Raw genomic sequence first — 11,378 nt, 5'->3', positions numbered from 1 at the left:
GGCGCCACGTGATTCCCGGCGAGTTTGCGCCGGACGGCTCTTTCGGCCCAAAAAGAACTTTTGGCCAGCTTGGGGGGGTCAGGAGGCCCCCCCAAGCTGGCCAAAAGTTCTTTTTGGGCCGAACGAGCCGTCCGGCGCGAACGAGCCGGGAATCACGTGACGCCGGCGTCACTCGACGTGCCGCCGATGTCACATGCTTCTCGCCAAGGATTGCAGAAATGGCGTCCTCACTCCTCGCTCCATCACCAGGGAGTTGTGGTAAGTCGGGGGGGGATTAAGGAGGGTGAGGGGGTTTAATATTTTTATTTTGGCTCAACAATCGCGATTTCCAACATATCGAACATATCTATGTTCGATATGTGGGAAATCCGATCGTTTATGTCGAATCAATTTTTTAAGTAAAAAAAAAATATGAGTTGCGTTTTACTAATGCGGTCAATCCGAATGCACACCCCTACTTTTTACTATGCATTAAGCAGTACATTTTTAGTTTGGCAATAGTGGGGGTTTTGATTCTGTTTTGCTGCTACTCCGCACCATTTGGCACCGTTTAGTTTTTGATATTTTCTTGCAGCATTTGTCAGCAAGAGGTAGCCGAAATTATGCTCTTAATGGGTGGAATCCCTTTTCTTTTCCAGGGAGATCATAATTTGTGAATATTGATAGGTCGCCATCTTCGTGTGTGGTGCAATATGGGGTCCCTCAGGGCTCCTTTTAAATGTTACCTCCACTCCAGGATTTCTATTATAAAGGCGTTTGGAGTCCGTATCACTTATGCACCTAGGACAGTGCAGTTGCATGTGACATTGGGCCAAAATCCTGAAGAGGCCTTAAGTTCTAAATGGATTGCAGATTGTTATTTCTTCCTGGAGAAGGGTAAATCTAAGGGGGGGGGGGGGGCGGCGATACTATTGGGGAAAAATATGTGTTTCAAATATCCCAAGAAGATCCTGGATCCAGAGGGGAGATTTCATTTTCTGCAAGGGGAGATGGTGAGGAGATTGCACTGCTTAACATATATGGTCCTAACGAATCATCAAAGCTGTTTTTATTAAGCTATTTGAGCTACTGTGTATAGAGGGAAGGAGAGTTATCATTGGTGGGAGGGGATTTTAATTTTATTCGGGACAGGGTAGGGGATAGGACTGGCCCAGCAACGCATTATGTGAGAGAAAGGGGGTTAACTAGTTTTGTTGGTGGAAAAATGAAGGAATTGGGCTTGGCTGATACATGGCGCTGCCTCACAAATACTCCTCATGCATTGATGTGTGGTGATAGGGGAGGAAACCTACTGGAAGGTGGTCAGTTGTGAAGTGCGCTCAATTCATGTCTCGGGTCATGCTCCAGGATCCCTTAACATTCATTTTAATTCCAAATGCATTGATAGATATTGCAGGATCCAGTTATACAAGAAGAGGTTATTCAGAAGTGGGTTTCATCGATGATGCTGAGGTGAGCACTGGCACTCGATGGGAAGCTTCAAAGGCTCTGCTGAGATGGCATCTTATTTAAGTGGAGGCAGAGAGAGTATTGGATAAAGGAGTGTTAGACTGAAATGAAGAGATTGGACAGGGAGCATAGGAAAGGTGGGGATATTTCATGTTTCAAAGCATTGTGTGAGTTTGAAGGCAGTTAAATTTGTTGCTGTATGAGAGGATTGATACATTTATTAAGAACAAAAAGAGGGTGTTTTTTTGAGAAGGGAAATAAATCAGAAGATATCCTGGCCAGACAGCTGAGAGGTGGGATGTTTTGACACTCAATTAGGGAAATTAGGCAGGGAACGCCGAGAATCAGTATGCTGATTGGATGATTTCTTGGAAGGGGTCTGGCTTCTGTGTTTAGATGTTACTGAGAGATATAGATGTGACGCCCCTATAACAGCAATGGAGGTTCTTCAAGCCATTAAAGAATTGAAGGCTGGGAAGGCTCGTGGGTTAGAAGGTTTAGGTATTGGTTTTTATAAAGGTATTCACAGAATAGATCACCCCAGAACTAGTGAGAGAGTTCCAAGGGAGTGCTTGACAGGGCTATTCTTCCGGATACAATGTATGATGCGTCCATTACTGTGATAATGAAGGAAAGCAAAGCTAGGGAGAAGTATGGCTCGTACCATCCCATTTCCCTCTTAAATGAGGATTTTAAGAACATAAGAAGATGCCATGCTGGGTCAGACCAAGGGACCATCAAGCCCAGCATCCTGTTTCCAACAGAGGCCAAAACCAGGCCACAAGAACCTGGCAATTACCCAAACACTAAGAAGATCCCATGCTACTGATGCAATTAATAGCAGTGGCTATTCCCTACGTCAACTTGGTTAATAGCAGGTAATGGACTTCTCTAAGATCTTAAACAAACCTTTTTTAAACCCAGCTACACTAACTGCACTAACCACATCCCCTGGCAACAAATTCCAAGCTTAATTGTGCACTAAGTGAAAAAGAACCGGAGATCCCTAGAACTGTAAATTGGGGGGTTTTTCGAGCTGCTTGTAGAATACCCTGTTTGTGGTGGTAGTTCAGGATCTTAGCAATGACGATTCAGGGTTTCACAGCAGCAGCACTACGAGTGCCGAGTCGGTGGGCCCATTCAATTTCCAGCACCGATTTGAGCTCTGGTAGGCCTAACGCATCCGGCAGCTCCACCAGTAAGTTGCTCAGTGCACTCTCCTCAATTGTCTCTGGAATTCCGAAGAATCTTATGTTCGACCTCATCGATCAATTCTCGAGATCGTCTATTTTTTCCAAGTGTTCCCTGAGGGAATTTTCTAATGTATATACACGGGAAGTTAATGCCGTCATGTCATCCTCCAAAACGGAAGTTCTCCCTTCGACTTGGTCTAGCCGCGGCGCGTATTCGACTATAGTGGCATGAAGAGAGGTTAATTGCTCCGAAATGCCCGATAGTTTACCTTCCAAGGCTGCAATGACCACCCCTTTAATTTCCAGTGTGGTCGGGTGCAGATGCGTGCAAGATCCTTGGCCCTCACCGCTCTGGGCCTCCGCCACCGCCGCCATTTTCCCTTTTTGCACACGCGGTTTCTCTCTCTCCCTTTTAGCAGGCTTCACCGGCATTGCGGAGGGCGATATGCGTCCACGGAGAAGCAGGCTTTCCAAACCTCAAGTTTGCTCTCTCTTAAGGATGGTGATGGAAGAAGGGATGTGGCACCCAGAGCTAGCCCAGACGCGTCTGTTCCAGCTCACCACATCATGTGATCTCCCAAGATGGTATTTTTAAACAACGTCCATTCCTGAGCTAAACGCTTAACCTTTGCATTTGCTCCTTTCAGTTTTTTTCTAACCATTTTCCTCATTTTAGCATAGTCACCTTTTTGAAAATTAAATGCTGTCAAAGTAGATTTAATTTTTGCGCTCCCTCCAGTTATTAAGTCAAATTTGATAATGTTGTGATCACTATTGCCAAGTTAGTTCAATAAAAAGTCTCACCTAAACTTACTGATTGACCTTAATATCTATGATTCCAAGTCAACTAACATGGCAGCCACACTACTTTATTCAAACTGGTTGAAGAATGTAAGTGAAGGGCTTTGACATTGCGTTTCAGCAGCAGTAGTTTACTAAGGTATTTTGATAGACACTACTTATCCACTTTCTCAAGATGGCTACTTCCCCTCCCCCTGGCCTTTGGCGCTGCACCTTATCAGATGACACAGGCTTGTTCAATTTCCAGTTTAACCTCCAGGAGGAGGATTACGCTCATCTCTTTACAGGTCCAAGAAAACAGCTCCCCTGATAAGCTGAGATCATGACTTGACTAAGAGAGTGCTTAGAATGTAATTTTAGCTAAACTGGATAATCTAAAAACCAGAATTAAACAGAGAACATGACAGAAAATAAAGATGCTACGGCCCACCCACACACCCCCCTTAACTGCACAGTCTCTTCCTAGAGATGCCCTGTGCTGGCTCCATGTTTTATAGAATTCTCATACAATCCCTATCTCCACCATCTCCACAGGGAGGCTGTTCCATCCATCTACCAGCCTTCCTATAAAGAAATATGTCTTTAGGCTACGCCTGGGTCTACCCCCTTTCACCCTCATCCCCTAACCTATCATATTCCAGAGCCTCTTTTCTGTTGAAAGAGGCTACCTCTTGTGCAATGATTCCTTCAAGGTATTTACACTTTGTTATATCTTCCTTTTCCATCCAGGGTATACATGTGTAGGGTCCTCACCAGGTCCCTACTAAATTACATTCCTTTCAAAGATCAGGTAGGAAGTGCAAGGGTCAGAGGAGCATACCACCTATCTCCCAGCTCTCCCATGTGGGTTGCTCTAGGTGATTGCTGCCAGCCTCTATAAAAGGCAGAGACCCCTGGTGAGAGTGTGGATTCTTAGCTTTATTTTCAAGGAAGCAGGATGTAAGGAAATGGATACCTTGATAGGCTAAGATCATCGCTTGGCTGAGAAAAAGTACTTTGAACTGAAATGGATGTCTGATGCTACTGCTCCATGAGTTTCAGCGTTGGGATAACTCAAACTGTTTTGTGACAAAACACGTCATTGTCTAAACCGTATTGGCTCTCTCTTCCGGAGTCCGAAAAGAGAACGGGAGAAACCCTGCATTACAAGTTTGGACCATCAGGTTTCTGTTCTTACTCGTAACAAAAGCTGGAAGAATGATTCTGGGCCAGGCGAGTCTTCGGTTTGCTGTACAGAGTCGACGTTCAACACGTTTGGGTTTAGTAGCGGCAATCTGGACAGCACAAAAAAAGAAGTCCTTACATTAGCAAACCCTCAGCGGCCTTATACATTTTGTAAATGTAGGAAAACTTGGCGTGGTTGAGAGGCACGGGACCTTTTTTCACGAATGAAAGGAAACATGTGCTGGGTAGCTTTTTTTTTTTTATTATTTTGTTACTGGCAGGAATCTGCCTCCCTGTTCCTACTGTATCCACGTCCAGCTCCAGGCTGGAAAATGCTGACACTGCGATCGGTATAAATAAAACACAGGGAAACAGCACAATCCAGCTCTTGTACTGCAGCTTCTTCTTCTTCTTTTTAAAGCTTTCCATGGAAGCCTTCAGTGCCCGCACTTTTAGCACATTTGCTGGCGAGGCAGAGCTCTAATCGAGGGGGAGTAAATTACAAGAAAAGCGGGCTGACATTTGTAAAATTGAAAGTTACAGCTCGGGCCGCCATTCCAAGTCGTCGTCCCCCCCCTCCACCCCCCCGAAGCCAGAGCGCGGCGAGAGCCTGCGTTTCATCTGCCCTTAATTACAGAGCCCAGCCAGAGCAAGAAGTCCTGCCCAACATCAAAACCGCTCTGCCACCCCATCCCACGAGTTAAGAAGGGACTGCCGGCTCGGCTCGGAATTGTGTCTCTGTGTGGCAAAAAGAACAGGGCCGCACAAGTCCAGGGGGGAGGGGGGCCCAGCAGAGAGGGGGGGGGGGAGAGGTTTGCTGCTGATCCCTTCCAAAAGGGTGGCCTCCCCATAATAACCTGTTTTACACTTCCTAAATTAAGCAACAACATTAACAGGCCGATACAGTAAGGAGCGGTAGGAAGAGCTGCGTTAGTGCCGGGCGCACCCGCGGTTGCCGCACACACAGTGCAGCTCACCTACCGCTCGATCCTGTATGTAAATAGCTTGCAAATGCAAGCCGCGTCCAAGAAGCGTCCATGAAGTGTTAGGCCCGCGCAACCCATTTTACTGTATAGAGTGCTATACAGTATCCTGGGTGCGCTGGCCTAACGCTTCACGGACACGCTGGTATCTGTCATTTCAAATGTCATTTGAAATGACAGGTACCAGGAAGTGGACGGTTCTCCTACGCTCGGGATTGCCAGTCCTCTCTCCCCTCTCCCGAAGCAAGGCGCGTAAAATAATACAGACTTCATCCCACATACCCGAGACCCTGAATTCCAGTAAATACAGACTTCACCCCACATACCCGAGACCCTGAATTCAGTAAATACAGACTTCATCCCACATACCCGAGACCCCGAATTCCAGTAAATACAGACTTCACCCCACATACCCGAGACCCCGAATTCAGTAAATACAGACTTCATCCCACATACCCGAGACCCCGAATTCCAGTAAATACAGACTTCACCCCACATACCCGAGACCCCGAATTCCAGTAAATACAGACGTCATCCCACATACCCGAGACCCCGAATTCCAGTAAATACAGACTTCACCCCACATACCCGAGACCCCGAATTCCAGTAAATACAGACTTCACCCCACATACCCGAGACCCCGAATTCCAGTAAATACAGACTTCACCCCACATACCCGAGACCCCAAATTCCGTAAATACAGACTTCATCCCACATACCCGAGACCCCGAATTCCAGTAAATACAGACTTCATCCCACATACCTGAGACCCTGAATTCCAATAAAGCAGGATTTTTCTTCTACGTGTTTCTAATTAGATTTATAACATGCTGCTGTTTAGAAAGGGATTCTTGTCATATGAATGATATAACGTATATTCTAAGAGCATCAGATCCACTCAGCTTCTTGGTGTGGTTTGTCAAAGAATATATTTGAGCCCACTCCTATAATGGTAAGAGTCTCCAACTAGAAGCCACCTGCATGCTGCAGGGACACAGTAGATGACAGCAGATAAGGTCTAATTGGCCCGCCCAGTCATCTTTCTCTCTGGTTGTCTACCCCTCTAGGCAAATAAGCATATAAATTCCCATGCTTAAACCAACACCAGCAACACCCCCCCACCCACGCTTTTACTCTACGTTTCAATGCTCTCCCTACCACTGCCTTCTGTATACTAACAATGCTGGTCTCTACCACCTCTGCTGGCAGGCTAGTCCAGGTCTGTCATCTCTGGTTTGTTCTGACAAATCCCATACTTAATTCAACACCCAGGCTCCCTCCTCCTCTTCTCATACCACCCCCCCTCCCAGGTCTTAACACCAAGCCTTTTAATGATCCAAACAATCATCAAACTAGTGAAGCCATTGTCTGAACATGTCACATTAGCGCTGTCACTTACTGCAATAACAAACCCAAGAAGAAAAGCAAATGAGTACGTTTATCTAGAGCCAACGCCAAAACTATTACTTGACTGGCGGAGAAATATGTAGGGATTACAGAAACCTGTTCCTATCCACTGATATATACAATGCATGTGTTTGTTCTGCAAGAAAAATCTGGTAAAATCCAGATTCTCTGGGTATTTTCCCCCCTGATGAAAACCAAGGAGGCATGAGTCAAGCAACCATCGGTACAGACAGATGTGATACATTGCAATGTGACATATCAGCTAAAAATTTAAAACTGTGGCTCTCCTCAAACACCAAACCACTTTAGTCACAGATTCTTGGGAAGTGCCGTTCTGAAAGGCCTCATATAGTCTTCTTGTTAGTCTAAGGCCCCCTGCCTTAAAATCCTAATACTAATTAATTAAATCCAAGCCCTCACACAGAGGTATTACTATACACGGCAGGGCACCCCTGGGGAGCATGTGCGCATGGAACATACCAGTAGAGGTCAGTAGTGAGTACAGTTCCAGCGTAAGATGTGAAGGAGGGAGAGTCATGAGCAGGGCTGGGTTTCCCATTAGACAGGGTAAGGCACCCTAAAGGAGTGAGAGAGAGGGTGGCCCAGAGGAAGTGGGAAGCACCGTATCGTTGGAAAAGGATGTCCCCACGGGTCTACAAACCAGGTTTTCAAAGGGAAACTCTCTGCAAATGTTTCCTATTAAAAATGTAGTGGCCGGCTGCGTGGATTCTCGAGTCCGCGTACTCTGCAGGTACAAAGCAGGCAGGGTAAACTATGCAGGGAGACTTCAAAATGAAAACCGCGCATGTGCTTTAAGGTGGCCCCACTCTAACTCTATCCCCTGTGCCGCCCTTTATTCCCTGTATACCAGAAGTTGGAGTGGTAATTTTGAGACGGTGCATTTCTGTAGATAAACCCCCACCTACCCACAGATCATTTTCTGAAAATTGCCACCTTTACTTTCCCTGTTTTATACTTATGGCTTATTTTGCATTACCCTTATGTTTTTCCATCATACCCTTCATGTCTAGCACTGGGCATGCTGATGGCATTTCACAAATAATTTCTAGGTGTTTGTCAGTTTTTTAACATATAAAATCTCCTAACTAGGTGAATCATTTTCACCAGATCTGAAGACTATAAAAATTCCCCAGGAAGGAATTCACAGGCAATAAAATGATGCTACAAAATGCATTAATATCACAAATAAAACTTTTCCATGACAAGAACACTGCGATCCCAGAGATTCTCCATCACAAGGATTGCCTGGGGTTGGAAATTTCAGATGCCATTTTTGTTTCTGCAATTTAAAAAAAAAATTATTTGCCAACAGGAAACATTTCTGAGGTGTAATTTACATTGGCAGGCTGCATGAAGAGTTCCAGTTATGCAGAGACAAACTACATCAAGTTTGTCTTCTGTAGAACGGGGGAATCATTACAGTTTTACAATTCAGAATGGAGGCAGAGAGACTCTGCGGCAGCGAGAACATGCCATCCTCCACCTCTCTTCACCTCAAGCTTAACAGTTAAATTTAGAGAGGCTTGTGGTGGAAAGAGGGGTTATAGGTTCCCTGCCATATTCTAATTAGAAGGACTGTTACCGTGGGCAACTAGGACCTCCACTTCTGCTGCTGCACCACAGCGGACTCTTCCTGGATGGGAGGCTCCGCCTTCTCAGATGGCTCATTTTCACGTTGCAGAATTCATCCCTATAACCTTCCCAAAAGAAATAGTGATCTACTGCTGTTTCAAAATGATGTGAAGACAATACAGTTTGCTATTTCTTTGTGTTTTATTTCCAATCTAAAACACACAAGAAAAAACAACAACATTTGTTTCATTTGTTTTCGCACACAGTGAAACGAAAAAAAAAAAAAACCCCAAACAAACCAGAAACAAAAACTAAAAACAAAAGAGAATGAAAATTGTAACTTTTTTTTTCCTCTGCACACCTCTAAAAGGAAATGAGATCTTGAAAATGGGTTTGTTTTGCATTTTGGAATACTGAACAATACACTTGGCTCAGATCCCTAAATTCCTCTCCTCTCAGCCTGCATGTTGATCTTGGTCCTTGTGGAATGGAAAACTTCTTCATAGCACTAATGACACAATTAATTAGTAGCTGGGCCCATCTGGCAGGCTGTCAGTTTGGTAATAATTGGAAGTCTTCGTGGAAACGCAGGTGACTCATGTACCCGGGTCTGTCTGGCAGGCTACAGAGGTGACCTAAGAGGCTGGATGCTCGGGCAGCAGCCATGCAAATGTTGGTATATAGTTTATTACAAAGCCTTGTGGTTAGACATGGCAAGAGAGGAATGTGGGTACAAATTAAGTGGGGATCTTATTTGCTCATCAGCCCCAGATGGAAAAGTACAAAAAAAAAAAAAGATGACAAAATCTGTCCTGGATATCTTACAGGTGGTCACATGTTTTGGCTAGTGTAGATAAGAAGAACAGGACAGAGTGGAAGGGCCAATCGGCCTTTTTTTATTTTCAGCTATTATCTATGTTCCTTTAAGGAAAAAGTATATTTTAATATGTTGGTAGTTACTTGATAATGACCACACTTCAGTGTCAGGTGGCATTACCCAAGGGATCTGCAGATGGTTAGTTACTGTGGCACCTGGGTCATGTGACAGTGGATTGCAGGCCTCAGCAGAAGTCACTCACACTTCACAACAAACCCGAGTTCTGCTACACTTTATGCATTACGCTTGCCGCTCATGGGGAGGTCCCAGAGTGTTCGAGTCACTCTGAACACTGCCGCTGCTCCTCCGACGCTGCTTCCTAGGCACGCACGCGACACAGTTTCCTTTAAAGGGCCCTGGGTGGGAAAAGCCCTTGGCGCCCTTGGATGATGTCACTGCCGCCTGCGTATAAAAGGGCTCTTCAGACCCTCTAGTCTTGCCTCAGCTAAGGTTGCCTTGCTCCAGGTCTTCAGCCTCAGCCCTGCCTCTGCCTTAGCCCCTTGGACTCTGTCGTAGCCTGGCCTGTGCCAAGATGTGCTCCTCTCCCATCGGCACAAACCCTAGGGCCCAGCCCACGAGGTTGCGCCAATTGTGCCACCGCAGGAGGGGCTCACGCTCACGTCATTCACAACATTGTCTGGAAGTGGACCAGAAAAGCACAATTTCTGATAACTATGCACAACACGGATACTTCCCGACTGTTGGAGGTACTCTCTCACCCTCCAAAAGGTGGTGATACACCTCACTGGAGACAAAAACAGTATCAGAGTTCAAGGAAGCATGGGACAGGGACAGAGGATCCTCGGTGAAGGAAGAGTACAGTCAGTGATCTAAACAGGGTCTCAGAGCCTCATTTCCTAAGCATTTCTCCCATAGAAACAGAATGGGAGAAAAGCCTGAGTCAATCAGGCCCTCAGCGATTGCCACCCCTCCTGCTCAGAAACACCTGCCTAAGCCGGGACAGAGTCTGAGCATCCTGCATCGGCCTCATCAAACCTTCTTCGGACCCACAGATAGGACATCCTGAACTGCAAGGGATTGCAGATGAAGAGGAACAAACTGTGACCAATTTTTTTTCTTTTTTAATTAAAGGGCATTCACTAGCTACATTCCACTCAGTGCGATGCTCTTAGTTTACTTCTGGTCTGAAGACAAAACAAGAACAGCCCATCAGGGAAGCAGGATCTGGAGTACGGGAAGAGGCAGGGAAAATGGGTAGAGGGGATGGGCCCAGTGATCCTTACCTGCTGTCAGTTTCCCTTTCAGCTTGGTCATTACATTTCACATATAACCCAGCTCCTCTCCACCATTACTCTGAGCCACTTACAACACAACCCCATCACGTCCGTCCGATTCCGAACCACCATTCACTTGATCTCATCTGACAGGAAATGCCTTGATTATCGGTGAAACGTTGGCTTGTGCTGCCAGATCCGGCTAACATTGCTCACCCTACTTAGCTGTCTCTGCTTGCATATAAACGTTTATGCAGCAAGGAGAGAATTCTAAAACTACCCTGCGCATGTGCCTGGAACCTTCTGCAGCTTTCAAAGCCTTTTCCTATGATTTTCATGGAGGATTTTTCAGCTGAAAATTATGTTCCTGTTTTAACTGCAAAAAAAAAAAAAGGGGATTGGCAAAGTCAGCATATAATTAGAAAGAAAAAAAAAGTTAGCAAATCTCCAGGGAACAGCAAAGTTTATAAGAATTTTGGTTCTAATCTATTCTGCTCAATACTGCAGATACTTTTTTATTCCTGCCATTAGCAGAAGGCCTGCGAGGGACTCAGTTGGACCATTAGATGATCGAGGGATTAAAGGGGCACTTAGAGAAGATAAGGCCATCGCGGAAAAATTAAATGATTTCTTTGCTTCAGTGTTTACTAAAGAGGATGTTGGGGAGGTACCCGTA

The sequence above is a fragment of the Rhinatrema bivittatum genome, chromosome 11 (genome assembly GCF_901001135.1).
Source record: "Rhinatrema bivittatum chromosome 11, aRhiBiv1.1, whole genome shotgun sequence".
In the NCBI taxonomy this organism is placed as follows: Eukaryota; Metazoa; Chordata; class Amphibia; order Gymnophiona; family Rhinatrematidae; genus Rhinatrema; species Rhinatrema bivittatum.
This window is presented reverse-complemented; position numbering follows the sequence as displayed.